Source organism: Narcine bancroftii, unplaced genomic scaffold (genome assembly GCF_036971445.1).
Source record: "Narcine bancroftii isolate sNarBan1 unplaced genomic scaffold, sNarBan1.hap1 Scaffold_160, whole genome shotgun sequence".
Taxonomy (NCBI): Eukaryota; Metazoa; Chordata; class Chondrichthyes; order Torpediniformes; family Narcinidae; genus Narcine; species Narcine bancroftii.
The window spans coordinates 10,000,001-10,012,908 of NW_027211895.1; positions in this window are offsets into that span (position 1 = coordinate 10,000,001).

The following is a 12,908-nucleotide window of genomic DNA, read 5'->3' on the forward strand; positions in this document are numbered from 1 at the left end:
ATCAGATATGGGGAATCAGAGGTGGCGAATCAAAGGTGGTGAATCAGAGATGGGGAATCAGAGGAGGGGAATCAGAGGCAGGGAATCAAACACGGGGAATCAGAGGCGGGGAATCAGAGCTGGGGAATCAGAGGCTGGGAATCAAAGTTGGGGAATCAGAGGCAGGGAATCAGATATGGGGAAACAGGGGCGGGGAATCAGAGGCGGGGAAACAGAGGCGGGGAATCAGATATGGGGAATCAGAGGCGGGGAATTAGAGTTGGGGAATCAGAGGCAGGGAATCAGAGGCGGGGAAACAGAGGCGGGGAATCAAACACGGGGAATCAGAGGTGGGGAATCAGAGGTTGGGAATCAGAGGCAGGGAATCAGAGGCGGGGAATCAGAGGCGGGGAATCAGAGGCAGGGAATCAGATGTGCGGAATCGGAGATGGGGAATCAGAGGCAGGGAATCAGAGGCGGGGAATCAGAGGCGGGGAATCAGAGGCCGGGAATCAGATATGGGGAAACAGAGGCGGGGAATCAGAGGCGGGGAAACAGAGGCTGGGAATCAGATATGGGGAATCAGAGGTGGGGAATCAGAGGTTGGGAATCAGAGGCAGGGAATCAGAGGCTTGGAATCAGATGCAGGGAATCAGATGCGGGGAATCAGAGGCGGGGAATCAGAGCTGGGGAATCAGAGGTGGGGAATCAGAGTTGGGGAATCAGAGGCGGGGACTTAGATATTGGGAAACAGAGGCAGGGAATCAGAGGCGGGGAATCAGATATGGGGAATCAGAGATGGGGAATCAGAGGCAGGGAATCAGATGTGCGGAATCAGAGATGGGGAATCAAAGGCAGGGAATCAGAATCAGAAGCAGGGAATCAGAGGCCGGGAATCAGAGGCCGGAATCAGATGCCGGGAATAAGAGGCCGGAAATCAGAGGTGGGGAATCAGAGTCCGGGAATCAGAGATGGGGATTCAGAGGCGGGGAATGAGATATGGGGAATCAGAGGCGGGGAATCAGAGGCGGGGAAACAGAGGCGGGGAATCAGATATGGCGAATCAGAGGTGGCGAATCAAAGGCGGTGAATCAGAGATGGGGAATCAGAGGCCGGGAATCAGAGGCAGGGAATCAAACACGGGGAATCAGAGGAGGGGAATCAGAATTGGGGAATCAGAGATGGGGAATCAGAGATGGGGAATCAGAGGCAGGGAATCAGACGCAGGGAATCAGAGGTGGTGAATCAGAGATGTGGAATCAGAGGCGGGGAATCAGAGGCAGGGAATCAGACGCGGGGAATAAGAGGCGGGGAATCATAGCTGGCGAATCAGAGGCGGGGAATCAGAGGTGGGGAATCAGAGGCGGGGAATCAGATATTGGGAATCAGAGGTGGGGAATCAGAGGTTGTGAATCAGAGATGGGGAATCAGAGGCGGGGAATCAGAGGCCAGTAATCAGACGCGGGGAATCAGAGGCGGGGAATCAGAGCTGGGAAATTAGAGGCAGGGAACAGATATGGGGAAACAGAGGCGGGGAATCAGAGGCGGGCAAATAGAGGCGGGGATCAGATATGGGGAAACAGAGGCGGGGAATCAGAGGCGGGGAAACAGAGACGGGGAATCAGATATGGGGATCAGAGGTGGGGAATCATTGGTTGGGAATCAGACGCTGGGAATCAGAGGCCGGGAATCAGAGGCCGGAATCAGATGCCGGGAATAAGAGGCCGGAAATCAGAGGTGGGGAATCAGAGTCCGGGAATCAGAGATGGGGATTCAGAGGCGGGGAATGAGATATGGGGAATCAGAGGCGGGGAATCAGAGGCGGGGAAACAGAGGCGGGGAATCAGATATGGCGAATCAGAGGTGGCGAATCAAAGGCGGTGAATCAGAGATGGGGAATCAGAGGCCGGGAATCAGAGGCAGGGAATCAAACACGGGGAATCAGAGGAGGGGAATCAGAATTGGGGAATCAGAGATGGGGAATCAGAGATGGGGAATCAGAGGCAGGGAATCAGACGCGGGGAATCAGAGGTGGTGAATCAGAGATGTGGAATCAGAGGCGGGGAATCAGAGGCAGGGAATCAGACGCGGGGAATAAGAGGCGGGGAATCATAGCTGGCGAATCAGAGGCGGGGAATCAGAGGTGGGGAATCAGAGGCAGGGAATCAGATATTGGGAATCAGAGGTGGGGAATCAGAGGTTGTGAATCAGAGATGGGGAATCAGAGGCGGGGAATCAGAGGCCAGTAATCAGACGCGGGGAATCAGAGGCGGGGAATCAGAGCTGGGAAATTAGAGGCAGGGAACAGATATGGGGAAACAGAGGCGGGGAATCAGAGGCGGGCAAATAGAGGCGGGGATCAGATATGGGGAAACAGAGGCGGGGAATCAGAGGCGGGGAAACAGAGACGGGGAATCAGATATGGGGATCAGAGGTGGGGAATCATTGGTTGGGAATCAGACGCTGGGAATCAGAGGCTGGGAATCAGATGCATGGAATCAGATGCGGGGAATCAGAGGCGGGGAATCAAGCTGGGGAATCAGAGGTGGGGAATCAAAGTTGGGGAATCAGAGGCGGGGAATTAGATATGGGGAAACAGAGGCGGGGAATCAGAGGCGGGGAAACAGAGGCGGGGAATCAGATATGGGGAATCAGAGGTGGGGAATCAGAGGCGGGCAAATAGAGGCGGGGATCAGATATGGGGAAACAGAGGCGGGGAATCAGAGGCGGGGAAACAGAGGCGGGGAATCAGATATGGGGAATCAGAGGTGGGGAATCAGAGGTTGGGAATCAGAGATGCGGAATTGGAGGCGGGGAATGGGATATGGGGAATCAGAGGCGGGGAATCAGAGGCGGGGAAACAGAGGCGGGGAATCAGATATGGGGAATCAGAGGTGTGGAATCAGAGGTTGGGAATCAGAGGTTGGGAATCAGAGGCAGGGAATCAGAGGCTTGGAATCAGTTGCAGGGAATCAGATGCGGGGAATCAGAGGCGGGGAATCAGAGCTGGGGAATCAGAGGTGGGGAATCAGAGTTGGGGAATCAGAGGCGGGGACTTAGATATTGGGAAACAGAGGCGGGGAATCAAAGGTGGGGAAACAGAGGCGGGGAATCAGATATGGGGAATCAGAGGTGGGGAATCAGAGGCAGGAAATCAGAATCAGACGCAGGGAATCAGAGGCCTGGAATCAGAGGCCGGAATCAGAGATGGGGATTTAGAGGCGGGGAATGAGATATGGGGAATCAGAGGCGGGGAATCAGAGGCGGGGAAACAGAGGCGGGGAATCAGATATGGGGAATCAGAGGTTGCGAATCAAAGGCGGTGAATCAGAGATGGGGAATCAGAGGCCGGGAATCAGAGGCAGGGAATCAAACACGGGGAATCAGATGCGGGGAATCAGAGCTGGGGAATCAGAGGCGGGGAATCAGAGTTGGGGAATCAGAGGCGGGGAATCAGACGCAGGGAATCAATATGGGAAATCAGAGGTGGGGAATCAGACGCAGGGAATCAATATGGGAAATCAGAGTTGGGGAATCAGAGGTTGGGAATCAGAGGAAGGGAATCAGAGGCGAGGAATCAGAGCTGGGGAATCAGAGGCGGGGAATCAGAATTGGGGAATCAGAGATGGGGAATCAGAGATGGGGAATAAGAGGCGGGGAATCAGACGCGTGGAATCAGAGGTGGTGAATCAGAGATGTGGAATCAGAGGCGGGGAATCAGAGGCAGGGAATCAGACGCGGGGAATCAGAGGCGGGGAATCATAGCTGGCGAATCAGAGGCGGGGAATGAGATATGGGGAATCAGAGGCGGGGAATCAGAGGCGGGGAAACAGTGGCGAGGAATCAGATATGGGGAATCAGAGGTGGCGAATCAAAGGCGGTGAATCAGAGATGGGGAATCAGAGGCGGGGAATCAGAGGCAGGGGATCAAACACGGGGAATCAGAGGCGGGGAATCAGAGCTGTGGAATCAGAGGCGGGGAATCAGAGTTGGGGAATCAGAGGCGGGGAATCAGAGCTGGGGAATCAGAGGTGGGGAATCAGAGTCGGGGAATCAGAGGCAGGGAATCAGACGCGGGGAATAAGAGGCGGGGAATCATAGCTGGCGAATCAGAGGCGGGGAATCAGAGGTGGGGAATCAGAGGCGGGGAATCAGATATTGGGAATCAGAGGTGGGGAATCAGAGGCGGGGAAACAGAGACGGGGAATCAGAGGCGGGGAAACAGAGGCGGGGAATCAGATATGGGGAATCAGAGGTGTGGAATCAGAGGTTGGGAATCAGAGATGCGGAATTGGAGGCGGGGAATGGGATATGGGGAATCAGAGGCGGGGAATCAGAGGCGGGGAAACAGAGGCGGGGAATCAGATATGTGGAATCAGAGGTGTGGAATCAGAGGTTGGGAATCAGAGGTTGGGAATCAGAGGCAGGGAATCAGAGGCTTGGAATCAGTTGCAGGGAATCAGATGCGGGGAATCAGAGGCGGGGAATCAGAGCTGGGGAATCAGAGGTGGGGAATCAGAGTTGGGGAATCAGAGGCGGGGACTTAGATATTGGGAAACAGAGGCGGGGAATCAAAGGTGGGGAAACAGAGGCGGGGAATCAGATATGGGGAATCAGAGGTGGGGAATCAGAGGCAGGGAATCAGATGTGCGGAATCAGAGATGGGGAATCAGAGGCAGGGAATCAGAATCAGACGCAGGGTATCAGAGGCCGGGAATCAGAGGCCGGAATCAGATGCCGGGAATAAGAGGCCGGGTATCGGAGGTGGGGAATCAGAGTCCGGGAATCAGAGATGGGGATTTAGAGGCGGGGAATGAGATATGGGGAATCAGAGGCGGGGAATCAGAGGCGGGGAAACAGAGGCGGGGAATCAGATATGGGGAATCAGAGGTGGGGAATCAGAGGCAGGGAATCAGAGATGGGGAATCAGAGGCCGGGAATCAGAGGCAGGGAATCAAACACGGGGAATCAGATGCGGGGAATCAGAGCTGGGGAATCAGAGTTGGGGAATCAGAGGCGGGGAATCAGACGCAGGGAATCAATATGGGAAATCAGAGGTGGGGAATCAGACGCAGGGAATCAATATGGGAAATCAGAGTTGGGGAATCAGAGGTTGGGAATCAGAGGAAGGGAATCAGAGGCGAGGAATCAGAGCTGGGGAATCAGAGGCGGGGAATCAGAATTGGGGAATCAGAGAATGGGAATCAGAGATGGGGAATCTGAGGCGGGGAATCAGACGCGTGGAATCAGAGGTGGTGAATCAGAGATGTGGAATCAGAGGCGGGGAATCAGAGGCAGGGAATCAGATGCGGGGAATCAGAGGCGGGGAATCATAGCTGGCGAATCAGAGGCGGGGAATGAGATATGGGGAATCAGAGGCGGGGAATCAGAGGCGGGGAAACAGTGGCGAGGAATCAGATATGGGGAATCAGAGGTGGCGAATCAAAGGCGGTGAATCAGAGATGGGGAATCAGAGGCGGGGAATCAGAGGCAGGGGATCAAACACGGGGAATCAGAGGCGGGGAATCAGAGCTGTGGAATCAGAGGCGGGGAATCAGAGTTGGGGAATCAGAGGCGGGGTATCAGAGCTGGGGAATCAGAGGTGGGGAATCATAGCTGGCGAATCAGAGGCGGGGAATCAGAGGTGGGGAATAAGAGGCGGGGAATCAGATATTGGGAATCAGAGGTGGGGAATCAGAGGCGGGGAAACAGAGGCGGGGAGTCAGATATGGGGAATCAGAGGTGGGGAATCAGAGGTTGTGAATCAGAGATGGGGAATCAGAGGCGGGGAATCAGAGGCTGGTAATCAGACGCGGGGAATCAGAGGCGGGGAATCAGACATGGGAAATTAGAGGCAGGGAATCAGAGTTGGGGATTCAGAGGCGGGGAATCAGATATGGGGAAACAGAGGCGGGGAATCAGAGGCGGGCAAATAGAGGCGGGGATCAGATATGGGGAAACAGAGGCGGGGAATCAGAGGCGGGGAAACAGAGGCGGGGAATCAGATATGGGGAATCAGAGGTGGGGAATCAGAGGTGGGGAATCAGAGGTTGGGAATCAGAGATGCGGAATTGGAGGCGGGGAATGGGATATGTGGAATCAGAGGCGGGGAATCAGAGGCGGGGAAACAGAGGCGGGGAATCAGATATGGGGAATCAGAGGTGTGGAATCAGAGGTTGGGAATCAGAGGTTGGGAATCAGAGGCAGGGAATCAGAGGCTTGGAATCAGTTGCAGGGAATCAGATGCGGGGAATCAGAGGCGGGGAATCAGAGCTGGGGAATCAGAGGTGGGGAATCAGAGTTGGGGAATCAGAGGCGGGGACAGATATTGGGAAACAGAGGCGGGGAATCAAAGGTGGGGAAACAGAGGCGGGGAATCAGATATGGGGAATCAGAGGTGGGGAATCAGAGGCAGGGAATCAGATGTGCGGAATCAGAGATGGGGAATCAGAGGCAGGGAATCAGAATCAGACGCAGGGAATCAGAGGCCGGGAATCAGAGGCCGGAATCAGATGCTGGGAATAAGAGGCCGGGAATCAGAGGTCGGGAATCAGAGTCCGGGAATCAGAGATGGGGATTAAGAGGCGGGGAATGAGATATGGGGAATCAGAGGCGGGGAATCAGAGGCGGGGAAACAGAGGCGGGGAATCAGATATGGGGAATCAGAGGTTGCGAATCAAAGGCGGTGCATCAGAGATGGGGAATCAGAGGCGGGGAATCAGAGCTGGGGAATCAGAGGTGGGGAATCAGAGTTGGGGAATCAGAGGCGGGGACTTAGATATTGGGAAACAGAGGCGGGGAATCAAAGGTGGGGAAACAGAGGCGGGGAATCAGATATGGGGAATCAGAGGTGGGGAATCAGAGGCAGGGAATCAGATGTGCGGAATCAGAGATGGGGAATCAGAGGCAGGGAATCAGAATCAGACGCAGGGTATCAGAGGCCGGGAATCAGAGGCCGGAATCAGATGCCGGGAATAAGAGGCCGGGTATCGGAGGTGGGGAATCAGAGTCCGGGAATCAGAGATGGGGATTTAGAGGCGGGGAATGAGATATGGGGAATCAGAGGCGGGGAATCAGAGGCGGGGAAACAGAGGCGGGGAATCAGATATGGGGAATCAGAGGTGGGGAATCAGAAGCAGGGAATCAGAGATGGGGAATCAGAGGCCGGGAATCAGAGGCAGGGAATCAAACACGGGGAATCAGATGCGGGGAATCAGAGCTGGGGAATCAGAGTTGGGGAATCAGAGGCGGGGAATCAGACGCAGGGAATCAATATGGGAAATCAGAGGTGGGGAATCAGACGCAGGGAATCAATATGGGAAATCAGAGTTGGGGAATCAGAGGTTGGGAATCAGAGGAAGGGAATCAGAGGCGAGGAATCAGAGCTGGGGAATCAGAGGCGGGGAATCAGAATTGGGGAATCAGAGATGGGGAATCAGAGATGGGGAATCTGAGGCGGGGAATCAGACGCGTGGAATCAGAGGTGGTGAATCAGAGATGTGGAATCAGAGGCGGGGAATCAGAGGCAGGGAATCAGACGCGGGGAATCAGAGGCGGGGAATCATAGCTGGCGAATCAGAGGCGGGGAATGAGATATGGGGAATCAGAGGCGGGGAATCAGAGGCGGGGAAACAGTGGCGAGGAATCAGATATGGGGAATCAGAGGTGGCGAATCAAAGGCGGTGAATCAGAGATGGGGAATCAGAGGCGGGGAATCAGAGGCAGGGGATCAAACACGGGGAATCAGAGGCGGGGAATCAGAGCTGTGGAATCAGAGGCGGGGAATCAGAGTTGGGGAATCAGAGGCGGGGTATCAGAGCTGGGGAATCAGAGGTGGGGAATCATAGCTGGCGAATCAGAGGCGGGGAATCAGAGGTGGGGAATAAGAGGCGGGGAATCAGATATTGGGAATCAGAGGTGGGGAATCAGAGGCGGGGAAACAGAGGCGGGGAATCAGATATGGGGAATCAGAGGTGGGGAATCAGAGGTTGTGAATCAGAGATGGGGAATCAGAGGCGGGGAATCAGAGGCTGGTAATCAGACGCGGGGAATCAGAGGCGGGGAATCAGACATGGGAAATTAGAGGCAGGGAATCAGAGTTGGGGATTCAGAGGCGGGGAATCAGATATGGGGAAACAGAGGCGGGGAATCAGAGGCGGGCAAATAGAGGCGGGGATCAGATATGGGGAAACAGAGGCGGGGAATCAGAGGCGGGGAAACAGAGGCGGGGAATCAGATATGGGGAATCAGAGGTGGGGAATCAGAGGTGGGGAATCAGAGGTTGGGAATCAGAGATGCGGAATTGGAGGCGGGGAATGGGATATGGGGAATCAGAGGCGGGGAATCAGAGGCGGGGAAACAGAGGCGGGGAATCAGATATGGGGAATCAGAGGTGTGGAATCAGAGGTTGGGAATCAGAGGTTGGGAATCAGAGGCAGGGAATCAGAGGCTTGGAATCAGTTGCAGGGAATCAGATGCGGGGAATCAGAGGCGGGGAATCAGAGCTGGGGAATCAGAGGTGGGGAATCAGAGTTGGGGAATCAGAGGCGGGGACAGATATTGGGAAACAGAGGCGGGGAATCAAAGGTGGGGAAACAGAAGCGGGGAATCAGATATGGGGAATCAGAGGTGGGGAATCAGGGGCAGGGAATCAGATGTGCGGAATCAGAGATGGGGAATCAGAGGCAGGGAATCAGAATCAGACGCAGGGAATCAGAGGCCGGGAATCAGAGGCCGGAATCAGATGCCGGGAATAAGAGGCCGGGAATCAGAGGTCGGGAATCAGAGTCCGGGAATCAGAGATGGGGATTAAGAGGCGGGGAATGAGATATGGGGAATCAGAGGCGGGGAATCAGAGGCGGGGAAACAGAGGCGGGGAATCAGATATGGGGAATCAGAGGTTGCGAATCAAAGGCGGTGCATCAGAGATGGGGAATCAGAGGCCGGGAATCAGAGGCAGGGAATCAAACACGGGGAATCAGATGCGGGGAATCAGAGCTGGGGAATCAGAGGCGGGGAATCAGAGTTGGGGAATCAGAGGCGGGGAATCAGACGCAGGGAATCAATATGGGAAATCAGAGGTGGGGAATCAGACGCAGGGAATCAATATGGGAAATCAGAGTTGGGGAATCAGAGGTTGGGAATCAGAGGAAGGGAATCAGAGGCGAGGAATCAGAGCTGGGGAATCAGAGGCGGGCAATCAGAATTAGGAAATCAGAGATGGGGAATCAGAGATGGGGAATCAGAGGCGGGGAATCAGACGCGTGGAATCAGAGGTGGTGAATCAGAGATGTGGAATCAGAGGCGGGGAATCAGAGGCAGGGAATCAGACGCGGGGAATCAGAGGCGGGGAATCATAGCTGGCGAATCAGAGGCGGGGAATGAGATATGGGGAATCAGAGGCGGGGAATCAGAGGCGGGGAAACAGTGGCGAGGAATCAGATATGGGGAATCAGAGGTGGCGAATCAAAGGCGGTGAATCAGAGATGGGGAATCAGAGGCGGGGAATCAGAGGCAGGGGATCAAACACGGGGAATCAGAGGCGGGGAATCAGAGCTGTGGAATCAGAGGTGGGGAATCAGAGTTGGGGAATCAGAGGCGGGGAATCAGAGCCTGGGAATCAGAGGTGGGGAATCAGAGTCGGGGAATCAGAGGCAGGGAGTCGGATGTGCGGAATCAGAGATGGGGAATCAGAGGTGGGGAATCAGAGGCGGTGAATCTCAGATGGGGAATCAGAGGCGGGGAATCAGAGGCAGGTTATCAGACGCGGGGATTCAGAGGCTGGGAATCAGACGGGGGGAATCAAAGGCGGGGAATGAAGCTGGGGAATCAGAGGCAGGGAATCAGAGTTGGGGATTCAGAGGCGGGGAATCAGATATGGGGAAACAGAGGCGGGGAATCAGAGGCGGGCAAACAGAGGCGGGGAATTAGATATGGGGAATCAGTGGTGGGGAATCAGAGTTGGTTTATCAGAGATGGGGAATCAGAGGTGGGGAATCAGAGGCAGGGAATAGAACGCAGGGAATCAGAGGCAGGGAATCAGAGCTGGGGAATCAGAGGCGGGGAATCATAGTTGGGAATCAGAGGCGGGGAATCAGATATGGGGAAACAGAGGCGGGGAATCAGGGGCGGGGAAACAGAGGCGGGGAATCAGATATGGGGAATCGGATGCGGGGAATCAGAGGCGGGGAATCAGATATGGGGAATCAGAGGTGGGGAATCAGAGGCAGGTAATCAGATGTGCGGAATCAGAGATGGGGAATCAGAGGCAGGGAATCAGAATCAGAAGCGGGGAGTCAGAGGCCGGGAATCAGAGGCCTGGAATCAGATGCTGGGAATAAGAGGCCGGGAATCAGAGGTGGGGAATCAGAGTCCGGGAATCAGAGATGGGGATTCAGAGGCGGGGAATGAGATATGGAGAATCAGAGGCGGGGAATCAGAGGCGGGAAAACAGAGGTGGGGAATCAGATATGGGGAATCAGAGGTGGCGAATCAAAGGTGGTGAATCAGAGATGGGGAATCAGAGGAGGGGAATCAGAGGCAGGGAATCAAACACGGGGAATTAGAGGCGGGGAATCAGAGCTGGGGAATCAGAGGCTGGGAATCAAAGTTGGGGAATCAGAGGCAGGGAATCAGATATGGGGAAACAGGGGCGGGGAATCAGAGGCGGGGAAACAGAGGCGGGGAATCAGATACGGGGAATCAGAGACGGGGAATTAGAGTTGGGGAATCAGAGGCGGGGAATCAGAGGCGGGGAAACAGAAGCGGGGAATCAAACACGGGGAATCAGAGGTGGGGAATCAGAGGTTGGGAATCAGAGGCAGGGAATCAGAGGCGGGGAATCAGAGGCGGGGAATCAGAGGCAGGGAATCAGATGTGCGGAATCGGAGATGGGGAATCAGAGGCAGGGAATCAGAGGCGGGGAATCAGAGGCGGGGAATCAGAGGCCGGGAATCAGATATGGGGAAACAGAGGCGGGGAATCAGAGGCGGGGAAACAGAGGCTGGGAATCAGATATGGGGAATCAGAGGTGGGGAATCAGAGTTGGGGAATCAGAGGCGGGGACTTAGATATTGGGAAACAGAGGCAGGGAATCAGAGGCGGGGAATCAGATATGGGGAATCAGAGATGGGGAATCAGAGGCAGGGAATAAGATGTGCGGAATCAGAGATGGGGAATCAAAGGCAGGGAATCAGAATCAGAAGCAGGGAATCAGAGGCCGGGAATCAGAGGCCGGAATCAGATGCCGGGAATAAGAGGCAAGAAATCAGAGGTGGGGAATCAGAGTCCGGGAATCAGAGATGGGGATTCAGAGGCGGGGAATGAGATATGGGGAATCAGAGGCGGGGAATAAGAGGCGGGGAAACAGAGGCGGGGAATCAGATATGGCGAATCAGAGGTGTCGAATCAAAGGCGGTGAATCAGAGATGGGGAATCAGAGGCCGGGAATCAGAGGCAGGGAATCAAACACGGGGAATCAGAGGAGGGGAATCAGAATTGGGGAATCAGAGATGGGGAATCAGAGATGGGGAATCAGAGGCAGGGAATCAGACGTGGGGAATCAGAGGTGGTGAATCAGAGATGTGGAATCAGAGGCAGGGAATCAGACGCGGGGAATAAGAGGCGGGGAATCATAGCTGGCGAATCAGAGGCGGGGAATCAGAGGTGGGGAATCAGAGGCGGGGAAGCAGATATTGGGAATCAGAGGTGGGGAATCAGAGGCGGGGAAACAGAGGCGGGGAATAGGAGGCGGGGAAACAGAGGCGGGGAATCAGATATGGGGAATCAGAGGTGGGGAATCAGAGGTTGGGAATCAGAGATGCGGAATTGGAGGCGGGGAATGGGATATGGGGAATCAGAGGCGGGGAATCAGAGGCGGGGAAACAGAGGCGGGGAATCAGATATGGGGAATCAGAGGTGTGGAATCAGAGGTTGGGAATCAGATTTTGGGTATCAGAGGCAGGGAATCAGAGGCTTGGAATCAGTTGCAGGGAATCAGATGCGGGGAATCAGAGGCGGGGAATCAGAGCTGGGGAATCAGAGGTGGGGAATCAGAGTTGGGGAATCAGAGGCGGGGACTTAGATATTGGGAAACAGAGGCGGGGAATCAAAGGTGGGGAAACAGAGGCGGGGAATCAGATATGGGGAATCAGAGGTGGGGAATCAGAGGCAGGGAATCAGATGTGCGGAATCAGAGATGGGGAATCAGAGGCAGGGAATCAGAATCAGACGCAGGGAATCAGAGGCCGGGAATCAGAGGCCGGAATCAGATGCCGGGAATAAGAGGCCGGGAATCAGAGGTGGGGATTCAGAGTCCGGGAATCAGAGATGGGGATTTAGAGGCGGGGAATGAGATATGGGGAATCAGAGGCGGGGAATCAGAGGCGGGGAAACAGAGGCTGGGAATCAGATATGGGGAATCAGAGGTGGGGAATCAGAGATGGGGAATCAGAGGCCGGGAATCAGAGGCAGGGAATCAAACACGGGGATTCAGATGCGGGGAATCAGAGCTGGGGAATCAATATGGGAAATCAGAGGTGGGGAATCAGACGCAGGGAATCAATATGGGAAATCAGAGGTGGGGAATCAGACGCAGGGAATCAATATGGGAAATCAGAGTTGGGGAATCAGGGGTTGGGAATCAGAATTGGGAAATCAGAGATGGGGAATCAGAGATGGGGAATCAGAGGCGGGGAATCAGAGCTGGGGAATCAGAGGCGGGGAATCAGAATTGGGAAATCAGAGATGGGGAATCAGAGATGGGGAATCAGAGGCGGGGAATCAGACGCGTGGAATCAGAGGTGGTGAATCAGAGATGTGGAATCAGAGGCGGGGAATCAGAGGCAGGAAATCAGACGCGGGGAATCAGAGGCGGGGAATCATAGCTGGCGAATCAGAGGCGGGGAATGAGATATGGGGAATCAGAGGCG